Source organism: Hemicordylus capensis, chromosome 16 (genome assembly GCF_027244095.1).
Source record: "Hemicordylus capensis ecotype Gifberg chromosome 16, rHemCap1.1.pri, whole genome shotgun sequence".
NCBI lineage: Eukaryota > Metazoa > Chordata > Lepidosauria > Squamata > Cordylidae > Hemicordylus > Hemicordylus capensis.
Genome location: NC_069672.1, coordinates 4,675,740 through 4,687,970, shown reverse-complemented (window position 1 = coordinate 4,687,970; position 12,231 = coordinate 4,675,740). Strand labels below are relative to the sequence as shown.

Sequence of the window (12,231 nt, the reverse complement as noted above, 5' to 3'; positions counted from 1 at the left end):
AACACGGGGGATTGAGTGGTAGACTGGCCCTGCACATGGAGGTTCCATTTCGCGGCAAAAAAAGAGACCCGCTGAGGCCTCTCCTCCTACTCCAGGAGCCTGCCCGTGTATCCCTTATAAAGCCAGGCAAGGCTACCGAGGCGGTGACGAGCAGCACACGCAGGAATTTTTTAAAAACCCTGCCAGGGAGGGCAGCGCAGCGTCCGCCCCTTCACCTGCCCGCCCCCCCCGGGCTCCAGGCGACGTGCGGCATCGGGCTTGGCGAGGCCTGGGCGTGCCGGAGGGACCGAGGCTCGACGAGGCCCCGCCCGGGCGGCAGGCTGGAGTGGGAGGGCAGGGCGCTGGGCGGCCGCTTCCGCGCTTGGCCACCCCCCGCCGCCGCCGCCGCCGAGAGGGGAAGGGAGGAGGAAGGCGAAGCCGGCGGCGCCTCATCGGAGCCGGGACGATGCGCGGAAGGCGCGGGAGAGGAGTCCGGCACGCAGGTGAGCCAGCGCAGCGCATCCACCCACGACTACTCCCCTCCGGAGCGCGCGCGCCCCCGGATCGCCTCCCGTGTGTCCGCACCGCGGGGCGAGCTAAGGCATCGGGGTGCCCCCTGGCCGGAGAGCCGCCCGCCCGTCCGCCCGCCCTTGGCGCTTCTCCAAGCGCCTGGCTGGAGGCACCCCTTCGGAGTGCGCGCCGAGCTTGGCACCGAGGGGGCCCCCGGGAGGCGCCGGGTCCTTCCCCCAGTGGAGAGGGCGCTTGGCGGGATCCCCTTCGGGCGGCGGCGCCCCTTCACGCGCCCTTGGGAGAGGCAACTTTGGGAGAGGCACCCAGCAGGTGTGTCCCGATCGCGGCCGGGGCGGCTCTCTGGTGGCTGGCCCGGGCCGCGGGGCTTCCTCGTCGCCCTACTTCCTTCTCTCTTGTTCACGTGGACGGAGATCTCCTCGGCGGAGGAAGGAGGGGATCCCCCGTCGACGTGGGACGGTCACGGCGGATCTCCTCCCATCCCGGGCGGATCTCTGCGGGGCTCCGCGTCGCGGCGAGCGCGAGGGGATTGCCGCCGTCCTCCTGCGCCTGTTTACTCGAGAGTAACCCCCCTGGCTGCCAGCCAGAGTTACTTGCCCTGCTAATGGCGGGACTACTCGGGGAGTGATTGAGTCATTAGCCTCTTGCCCTATTGATTTATTTCGCACATGGGAGCCGCCTTGGGACTTTCTTAACGAAAGGCGGGGTAGAAATTTCACAATAAATAAAATAAATAAATATCTATATATCGCCCCCCCCCCAATTCACGTCTCTGGGCGGTTTACAATTAAGAGCACAGATTAAAACAAATCAAACCAATTTAAGAATGGATTTTAGCAGTCTGGATGGCAATTGTCAGTGTCACCGGGACTACTCATGAGTAAGTAGTCATGACTAACTTGTCCTGTTAATGGCAGTAGTGCTGGAATTACTCGGGAGTAATTTAGTCCTTACTATCTCACCCTATTTATTCGCTTTGTTATTTCTTTGTGTAATTTGTTATTCTTTTCTTCGTGTAATTATTCTTTGTGTGATTTGTTATTTCTTTGTGTCAACTGCCCTGAGCCATTTTTGGAAGGGCGGTATAGAAATTGACTGAATGAATCAATAAATATTTATATACCGCCCCAAAACTCACATCTCTGGGCAGTTTACAGTTAAGAACACAGATTTCAAACAAATTAAAACATTGAAACGATTTAAGAATGGATTCTAGAAGTCTGGATGTGAATCCTCAATGTCACCAGGACTACTCAGGAGTAATTAGTTAGTCATGACTAACTTGTCCGGTTAATGGCAGTATTGCTGGGATTACTCATGAGTAATATAGTCATTACTGTCTTGCCCTCTTTATTTACTTTGCATATTTAGATACCCCCAAAAAACTCGCAATGGGACTACTCATGAGTAATTAGTCATCACTAAAATGTGCTGTTAATGCCAGTGTCACTGGGACTACTCATGAGTAAATTAGCCTGGCCCTCGGGCTCCGTGGGAGAAGCATGCACAGCATTGTAGCCTCTTCTGCTTTTTCTCCTTTTCCTCTTGCACAGCTTGTTTGCTTTCTGGGAGGGAAGGGGATTCCCCCCTGGCTTCCTTCTGCCTGGACTTTCTAGGACCTTGCCCAGGCCGAAGCAGCCCTCTGCGCCGCTCTCCTTCTAGGGGGACCCCTCGAAAATGGGGTGGGGTGGACGGGGATCCTGCCGTTCCTTAAAGCCAACTCCTGTGCTAGAAATGTCTGTACGTGCGTTGATGTGCTTGTGTGAATGGCTGGGCGAGCTGACAAATGCCCCACGCCCCTGGTGGGGCCCGGACCCCTTTACCAACCTTTGCAAGCACTGAAAATGTGGAGAGGGCAGGGAAGGTGGCGGCTGTTTCTTCCTCCCTCCTTATGCTGCTTGCAAGCTTTGCAACGAGTGTGGAGGGAGGATCCCCTGCGAACTGGGCAAAGAGGCACCTTTCAAAAGTGGTGGTTCTCTTGTGTTTAGCAGGAGGAGAGCAACTGGCCCTATCCCTCCCCGGCACAGCATCCCTCCAGTGGCTATTGCTTTAAAAAAAAATCTATCTAATTTTTAGATGGTGAGCCCTTTGGGGACAGAGAGGCATGTTGTGTGCTTATTTATTTATATCTGTGTAAGCCGCTTTTGGGAACTTCTGTTGAAAAGCGGTCTATAAATATTCGTCGTATTCGTATTTGTCAGAGTACTCCTGAACAACGTTCCCTCTAACAAGGACTCCCAGATGTTGTTGACTACAACTCCCAGAATCCCCAAGCAAAAGCCATTGCAGCTGGGGATTCTGGGACTTGTAGTCAATAACATCTGGAAACCCCTGTTAGAGGGAACGCTGCTCCTGAAGAACTGCTCTGCTGGCCTGGAGGGGGGTGGTGGATCTTGCCCCCCCGTTGGTGCCCCAGGAATCTGCTGCCTGAGACGCCTGCCTCGCCTTGCCTCATGAAAGGGCCACCCTTGGCTGTGTCCAGGTGTTCTGACTGATTTTTTTCATCTGTGTGCAGAATGGGTTTTTTGTTCTGGGCGGCAGGATCAAGGCCGTGTGTGCGCACGCGCATTCGGAGTGGGGCCTTCCTGATTCAGTCTGAGCAGGATCTAGAATTAAGTGAGTGGACATCAAGAAACCCGTGTGCGCGCCTTAGAGTGAACACTGCTGTGCGGTCCTGTTAAAAGGGAACCTGTTAAAAGGCCTCCTCAAAGGCTGACTGTAACTAGGAAGTGAGCCAGCGTGGTGTAGTGGTTAGAGTGCTAGACTAGGAGCGGGGAGACCCGAGTTCAAATCCCCATTCATCCATGAGACTAGCTGGGTGACTCTGGGCCAGTCACTTCTCTCTCAGCCTAGCCTACTTCACAGGGTTGTTGTGAGGAGAAACTTTAAGTATGTAGTACACCGCTCTGGGCTCCTTGGAGGAAGAGCGGGATAGAAAATGTAAAATGTAAGTGTATATTGACCTTGAGCCCCTGGTGGCGCAGTGGTAAAACTGCCGCCCTGTAACCAGAAGGTTACAAGTTCAATCCTGACCAGGGGCTCAAGGTTGACTCATCCTTCCGAGGTCAGTAAAATGAGTACCCAGAATGTTGGGGGGCAATATGCTAAATCATTGTAAACCGCTTAGAGAGCTCCGGCTATAAAGCGGTATATAAATGTAAGTGCTATTGCTGTTGCTGTTGCTATTGCGATATCTGTATGTGCATTGACTGTAATGTGTGAATAATTCAGATCTGTACACGTATGCATGGTTAGGAAAAGCGTGCCGTCGAGTCGGTGTTGACTCGGGGCTCCCACAAAGCCCTGTGGTTGTCTTTTGTAGAATACAGGAGGGGTTTGCCATTGCCTCTTCCTACGCAGTATGAGATGATGCCTTTCAGCATCTTCCTATATCGCTGCTGCCAGATAGAGGTGTTTCCCATAGTCTGGGGAACACACCAGCGGCGATTCGAACCAACAACCTCTGGCTTGCTAATCAAGTCATTTCCCCACTGCGCCATCAGGTATAGCAGCTTACATAGATATAAATAAATAGAAAACATGACCCCCTGTCCCCAAAGGGCTCACAAACTAAAAAGGAAACATGAGATAGACACCCACAGCAGCCACTGGAGAGATGCTGTGCTGGGGTTGGATAGGGCCAGCTGCTCTCCGCCTGCTAAATATAAGAGAATCACCACGTTGACAGGTGTCTCTTCGCTCGGTTAGCAGGGATTGTGTGGGCAAAGTATCATCTGAACTGGCCTGTAATGTGTATAGAACTGTACATGTGTACAGATCTGGATGTGCATACAGTGTACACAGGTTGTGTGTTCAACATAGCATGTGAGCGAATGAAATGCACCCAGCTCCTGGTTTTTGGATTAGCTCTTCTGGAGTTAGAACTAGCTGATCACGCATCTGACTAACTTCTGGTGATCTAATTTCCTTCCTGTCGTGGGAGAGGAAACCTTGGTCTTCATTGAGTCCTAACCAAACAGAGAAGTTAGCCAATTCACCAATGCTGTGGATACATACTAGTTCAACGATTCAACGATTCCTTACAGATGCAGATGCAGATGCTTTGCTGGTGTCCTCTGCATTGGGCCAGTTGCTCTCCCCCTGGGAGGAGAGGTTCCATTTAGGCTGGCCAGTTTGCCTGAGGCATGCTGTGGGGCAGAAAACTCTCCACTCCCCTCTTTTTCTGTGAACAGGATGTTTAGAATGTTTCATTCTAAAAATAAATCATTGTTTTGCAAAGTTAAATCAGGCCTTGACAAATTTTCTTTGGATATAGGAGCCAGCCTAAAAATTTAGGAGCCAGACTTGACAAATTTTCTGGACTTCGTGATGGAGGATAATAAACCACAGATTGGGAGTTGCTGCTGTTACCAAATGTGTTGGGGGAAATGCAAAGTGCGGAAAATCTGCAGAAAGCCCTTCTTGTTCACTCAGGCCTTTTAAATTTTAAATTTTGATTTTTTTAAAATTTGATTTTTTAAATTGACTTTTAAAAAGTTTTAAAATTGTTTTGTATTGTATTATTATTATTGGGGTTGTTTTGGTTTGTTTTTGTTTTTGGTGTGTAGTGATTTCATGTGTTATGCGTTTTTACTTGATATTTTAATGCTGTGTTATGAGCCACCCAGAGAACAATTTGTTATGGGGCGGCTAACAAATGAAGTGGGATGAGGCTAAGTATTCACACTAGTTTAAAAGCTGTTTTTATGTGCATTATGTTCCAGTTTGGTTTTTGTGTAGCAGATCTTTATCCCCTTTACAAATAACATCAGCCCAGTTCAGACATTATGAATCGATTCAAACATTATGAATAACAGCCTGATTCAGACATTATGCTGAACGAGACAGTGTACAGATGTCTGCCTTCTCGTACTTGTGTTTGTGTAAATGACTGTACCTGGGTTTATTTTAAAAGTGAACCTGGATACAGGCCCTTCAAATGAATGATATAGTTAGGAGGTATCCTTCTGTACCTGCTTTCAACATAACAGGTGAATGACTGTACACCCGTTGTACGAGTGTGGAACGTAACATGCGAATGTTACGTATCCTTAGAGCAGAAACGGGGCTTAGAACAGAAGCAGTTCTTTGTCAAGAACATCTTCCTTGCCAAAGAAAGATTTCATGAAATAACAACTTTCTGGGTGCCACTGCTCCCTGGCACCTGGGATTTGTCAAGACCTTACAGTGCAGCAGAGAAGCAACCTGCCTAGAGAGCAGGAGGCTGTTGGTTTGAATCTCCACTGGTATGTTTCCCAGACGATGGCAAACACCTCTATCAGGCAGCAGTGATATAGGAAGATGCTGCGTGGGAGGAGGCAACGGTCAACTCCTCCTGTATTCTACCAAAAACAACCACAGGGCTCTGTGGTTGCCACGAGTCGACACCAACTCGATGTCTCAACTTTACTTGAAGTACGCTTAGGAATTGTGCTCGTAATTCTTGGGTTGTGTGGGGAAAGTGAAAGTAAGGTGAGTGGGCAAGGGTTGCTCCACCCTATCTTCCCTGGTAGAAGTGACACATACGCCATTCAAACAAAATACCACTGGAGAATGCCGTGATTCTTTTTTCTGCAATCACAGATGCAAAATCTGAGTGGGGAGGTGGAAGAGCGTGTGGTGAATGCTCTCTCTGCAGCTGTAAAATTCTGTGCAATCTGGACAGTTTATCACAGGAAGCTGCCTTCTACTGAGTCAGACCCTTGGTCCATCTCGCTCAGGATTGTCTACCCAGACTGGCAGCGGCTTCTCTGCGGTTACACTCAGGAGTCTCTCTCAGCCCTATCTGGAGATGCTGCCAGGGAGGGAACTTTGGAACCTTCTGCATGCAAGCCCGCAGGCGCTCTTCCCAAAGCGGCTCCATCCCCTGAGGGATCCTCTCCTCTACCCTCTCGGATTTCCAGCAGTACCTCTTGTGCCCACGCCAGCAACGCTGTTCAGGAGCAGACGGTAGACAGACAGACTTGCAATGGTGTGAGACGTTAGTCGAGAAAATATTTGGACACTGACCATCTGGTGCCTTACTTGCGGCCTGGAAATTTCTCTCCCGCCCACACATGTACGGTCTTTGCGTATCTTCTGCTTGCTGTGGGCGCATCAGACGTTTGTGGCACCTTTGCTTGTGGGTCGTGTCGCTTGCCATTAAGGCAACGTTCTTCCTTGTAAGGCTGGAAGGGGTAAGTGCACCTTACCCCGCCCTTAAAGATGCACCCCCCCGCCTTCAACCACCGCCATCCGGTTCCGTGCACATCCCTGCTCTGCACTGTCCCCCAGCACCATGCAGAGACAAGCATTCCCACCATTCAGTGCCGCGCTTTGTCCAGCATGGGAGGGGTGCTCCTTTTTGGGACACGGAGCCCCCTTGAACTGCTGCCCCATCTTGGAAGGTGCTCACGGAGTGCCGGGAAGTGTCGTCCTTCCCAGCGCTTTCCACCTACAGCTCTTAAGGGTCTGAAGTAGCTCCCGCTTGAAAATACCTGAAGGACCGTGGAGATGCGAATCTGCGGATAACGAATCAGTGGATATCGAGGTCCTCCTGTAGTCTTACTTTTCTTACTTACCAGTGAGAGTGCAAATTGTGTCGGACTTCTCGTGTCGGACTGCTTGTGCTCGTGTCGGACTGCTTGTGCTCGTGTCGGACTGCTTGTGCTCGTGTCGGACTGCTTGTGTCGGACTTCTCCGCAGCCACCGCATGATGGAATGTTATGCAAAATAAAAATTCTCCCCGACTCCTAAAAGCTTTTCTCAGCCAGCGAATCGTGGCGGCACGCAGTTGGGGATTCTTTCCAAGCAAGGGTGGGCGTCACATACGTGCAGAGTCCCAAGCACAAGCAGGAAGAAACCAACTCGTTTTTCTGCTTGGAAGGGTGAAACCCCCATTTTGTCGATTGATATGTATTTTTTCAAAAACTGGTGAACTTGAAAAGTCCTGCGAGAGCGAACTCCCCTTTTATAGCCTCGCGCTGATTCAGCCACATTTGTTTGACGAAGGAAGTTCAGGCCCATCACTAACGGACCCTGCCCAGCCTTTTGTCAACAGGCAGTGAGTTGCCATGTGCCTGTGCTCCGCGGTCCTCCAGCCAAAGTCCTACCCGTAGCAATCTTTGCTTGCAGCTTTGCCTCGGGTGCACGCGGGCAATTTGTTCTTGAAAGCCAGGTGTGTGTTCAGATGGGAAAAGGGATGGCGTGTCGTTTTCAAAAGGAACACGACATGCTGCTTTATACTGAGTACCATGTACACGTACCACAATTTATTGTGGCTGGGGATGATGGGAGTTGTAGTTGAACAGCAGCTGCAGTGCCACATGGGTTGCCTTCCCATGCTCTAGCCCGTACACCCCCACACCAGCTCTTGTCTGTAAATGTATAAATATCTCTAAAAGGTGGTCCAGGATTCATTTACCAGGGGCAGGTTTTATTCCAATTTCAGAACAACTCAATTGGCTCTCAGTTGGTTTCTGGTCCCAATTGGAGGTGTTGATTTTGACTTTCAAAGTCCAACTCCTTGCGGCCTTGAAGAATTCCAGAGCTGCCTCCTCCTGTATGAACCTTTGGCTGTCTAGGAGATCCGTTCTGTGTTCTCTCTTTCTCAAGGGCATTGGAGGAATTGCAGAGCCTTAGCAGTGGTGGCCCTCAGGTTCTGTAACTTGCTTTCCAGGAAGGCTGGAAGGTCTTTCTCTGATCATCTGCCTGGCACAGACTGTTTTATTCCAGAAGCTTTCCGGATCAATTCAGTTATCCGTTCTGCTGGGGATTAGTAGGATCTCTTGACTAGGGTGTCTAAAGATGTTTGCTGCTTCTGGCTTTCCGGGGAGCCACTTTGCGGGCCCATTTGGGTTGAAAAAGCTGTGTCAAACTGTTCTAAATAATCAACAAGTCTGTTGATTGCAGTGGATTTGAGTGTGCTTAACTGCTTTGGATATTATTAATATGAAATTAGTATCTATATATTTATTTCTCCTAGGCGTACCCATTGCTAATCCCAATGTGTGGCAGCTCTCACGAGAGTTCATGAACAGCTGCCAGACTAGGGACGGGGAGAAAACGGCCGCCAGGATGAGGAGGCACCGGCGGGCTGGGCTGGCCGTTGGGAGCAGGCGGCAACGGGCAGGAGGAGGGGCCGGGCCAGCTTGAAAGCTGGCCAGAAAACATGGGGGGGGGAGAGAAGTGGGCCAGATGGGCCAGCAGAAGTGCAGATGCTCTGTGCCAGGCCCAGCTAGTAACTTCTTCTTCTTCTTCTTCTTCTTCTTATTATTAATTTAATTTCTATACTGCTCTTCCAAATATGGCTCAGGGCGGTTTACAGAGAGAAATAATTCATAAATAAAATGGATCCCTGTCCCCAAAGGGCTCACAATCTAAAAAGAAACATAAGACAGACACCAGCAACAGTCACTATTATTATTATTGATTATTTATTTATTATTATTTATTTATTTGATTTTTATACCACCCTTCCAAAATGGCTCAGGGCGGCTTACATGAAAACAAACCATTAAAACAGTCAAGAGCTATTATTAGTATTATTAAAGCTATAGATAGTCTAATACAGATTAGTAATAATATTAAGTATGATTAATAAGTAATGCTCTGTGTGATACAAGGAGTTAGGCTAGAGATGGGGGTTGGAATCCCAGCTTTGTTGCAGATCTCTGTGCTATCGCTCAGCCTCAGTTTCCCATCTGTAAATTGGGTGCAGCCACTTGTCGTCTGCTTTTATTAGCTGTGGGAGCGCTGGCAAACAGGTATGGACCTGCAACATAAGGTTGCCGAATGAGTTCCGTCTGATGCTGAATATTGTTAGTTTATTGTGTGATTGTGCGTGTGCATCATCAGCAGATTAGCAGATTCAGAGTGCTACTCTCCCCCACCCCGGCACCATTCCTCAGGAGTGTGTACACACACACACACAATCTTATTTTTGCAGGGGTTAACTCCCGATTCTAAGAGCTTAAATGTGTCAACCTCTTTCTCCCTCAGAAGCACAACGGTGTGAAATGGCTGGTGAGAAAACTAAAGCATTTTAGACACCTTTCCCTCCCCAAAGCAGAATGGTCCGTGACTGTCTTGAGAGAGTATTCTTCAACCTGAGAAACATCTCACACTTCTTTGCTGGTCAATGACCAAATAAACTTCTCTCTCTCTCTCTTTGTTCAAGCCCTTCTTCCTCTCCTCATCCTCATCCTCACCCAGTTTTATTTATTTTATTTATTTATAATATTTTTACACCGCCCAAAACTTACGTCTCTGGGCGGTTTACAACAGTTCCATTAGCTCCACCCACCTGCTTGTCTGTTAAATGCCCTTTGAGTCTGCAAACATTCCACTCCATTAAGTTTCCTTGGGGCAGTTTGTGGTGGGGTTTTTTGTTGGTCCCCTTAGCATTTTTCCTCCTCAAAATTCTTGTGAAGCCGATGTATCTGCAAGTTAGCCTGAGTGTGCCAGTACTTGCCCGTAGGTCCTCTGGTTATGCACCCATGAGGATCATAACATTCCCAGCTCTTTTGGAAACAGAAATAAGATTGCAACTATTAAATCATACGCCTCTTTCTTGTAAATTTCCTTTAGTACTCGTTGGATGAATTACTAGTTAGAATACTTTGGCTAACGGTTTGATATGTTGCTATTTTTCTGATGGATTTGTAAGCTTTCTTGAGTGTTTTGTGTACAGAAATACAGTGTATAACTCACAGGTGCATTTGGGCAGTGGCTAGGATTGCCCTCCTTTCCCTCTGCTGGAGAGAGCTGGTGCTGATTAGCCATCATGTGACCCTTACGCAGCAGAAGAGCCTCATAGAGATGGTAACGGTAAAGTGTACCGCCGAGTCGGTGTCGACTCGTGGCGACCACAGAACCCTGTGGTTGTCTTTGGTAGAATACAGGAGGGGTTGGCCATTGCTTCCTCCCACACAGTCTGAGATGATGCCTTTCGACATCCTCCTATATCGCTGCTGCCCGATACAGGTGTTTCCCATACCAGCGGGGATTCGAACCAGCAACTTCTGGCTTGCTAGTCAAGCCATTTCCCCGCTGTGCCTTTAGGTTAGAGTTAAAATGCCCTTTTCTAGAGGTGGAACGTCCTGGTTGCTTTGGGTGCCATGTTTTCCCCATGCACTTGTGGGGTTAAAAAGACCTCTGCCCATAGAAAGCAGTGGGGAAATCTAGGACTCCTGCCTGTCTCTCCTCCAAAAAAGAAGCAAAGATAGAAGCTGATCTTTTTTCTAATTCTGATGGGGACAAGGTCCTTTTCCTGCTTACTGCTAGGTCAGAGTATGCTCACAGGAGGGTAGCAAAATTTCTCTTCATAGCAAGCAAGATTCGGCTTAGAGTGATTGAGGCACGAGATGCTGGTTGTGCACTTCAGATTAACTGGTTTTATTTGAACGAAATTAGCCATGTATACGGTATTTGAAGGTATTAATGTTTTATGTATTTTATGTATTTACTGCTGCAGTTGTTGTTTCTTTATCTTTTTGTATTTATGCTGACCTTGGGCCGAAATAAACAAATACATACATACAATTCAGATTGTAGTTCATGTAAAAAATGAGACTCTTCTCTGCAATTTGATGTTTTCCCCTTCAGGCTGTGTAAGACAGAACTCCCAAGTCAAACAGGCAGTGAAGCATGGCCAGTAGGGGCAGCCCCCACCCCCCCCGCCGCCGGTAATAACCACACACACCCCCCCAGAAAGGGTTAGTGTTAGCATGTAAAACCATGTTCAGTAGGTGTGGGTAGAAGGAATACCAGCTGATTAAGCTCTGGCTCTCTCCGCATTTTGCACTTAGGAATATCACAAGCTATAGGGGTGTGCACAGAACCGCTATGGATGGTTGAGTTCAAATCTGAACCGAACCCGAACCGAACTGCCTGGTCCACGAGCCTGTTCATTCGAAACGGTTGCGGTCCAGTGTGAGCGGTCGAACCGGGTCGACCCGGTTCATATGCTTGTAAAGGGGAATCCTTTACAGTACTTTACAGTCCGTTACAGTATGCTCCCATCCACATGTAAACCAAGGCAGACCCTGCTTAGCAAATGGGACCACTTCTGCTTGCTGCCACAAGGCCGGCTTTTCTCCCATTTGACAGATGATGTCAAAGCCAACAAGCCTAGGTGGGCCTGTTGTGAGCCAAGCCTGATTTGTACACTAGATATGCTCCGGAGCTAGTATATGAAATCAGGCTTGTTTCACCACTGTTCCAAAGTGACCAGTTCTTTATACCGTGACCATGTATGAAAGTAGAAAGAAGACCGAAACATTCCCAAATAATTCAGTGGTCTTTATTATAGAAAGTTGCTCCATCAGGATAAAATTCAAGGAGGTCATCCAAACTAAACACGTTTCCGATTCAAGGTGTAGTGCAATGTGCCTAACTATTCACATGTGTGTGCAATCAATAATTACAGCTGTCTAACGAATCCTAATATTATTTATTTATTTATTTATTTGATTTCTATACCGCCCTTCTAAAAATGGCTCAGGGTGGTTTACACAGAGAAATAATAAATAAATAAGATGGCTCCCTGTCTCCAAAGGACTCACAGTCTAAAAAGAAACATAGGATAGACACCAGCAACAGTCACTGGAGGTCCTGTGCTGGGGGTGGAGAGGGCCAGTTACTCTCCCCCTGCTAAATAAAGAGAATCATCACATTAAAAGGTGCCTCTTTGCCAAGTTAGCAGGGGTAACTTGGCAATAATATTAAAACATTTAATAATAATAA

General features: G+C 48.4%; 1 protein-coding gene across 1 annotated transcript in view; it reads left to right on the top strand.

Annotated features, from left to right (window-relative positions):
- Window positions 1-267: 267 nt before the first annotated feature.
- Window positions 268-12,231, top strand: part of TMEM51 (transmembrane protein 51) — a 39,647-nt gene continuing 27,683 nt past the window's right edge. The window contains exon 1 of the mRNA XM_053280584.1: window positions 268-482. The gene's annotated coding sequence lies outside the window, so the exon portion shown is untranslated. The remainder of the gene's footprint in view (window positions 483-12,231) is intronic.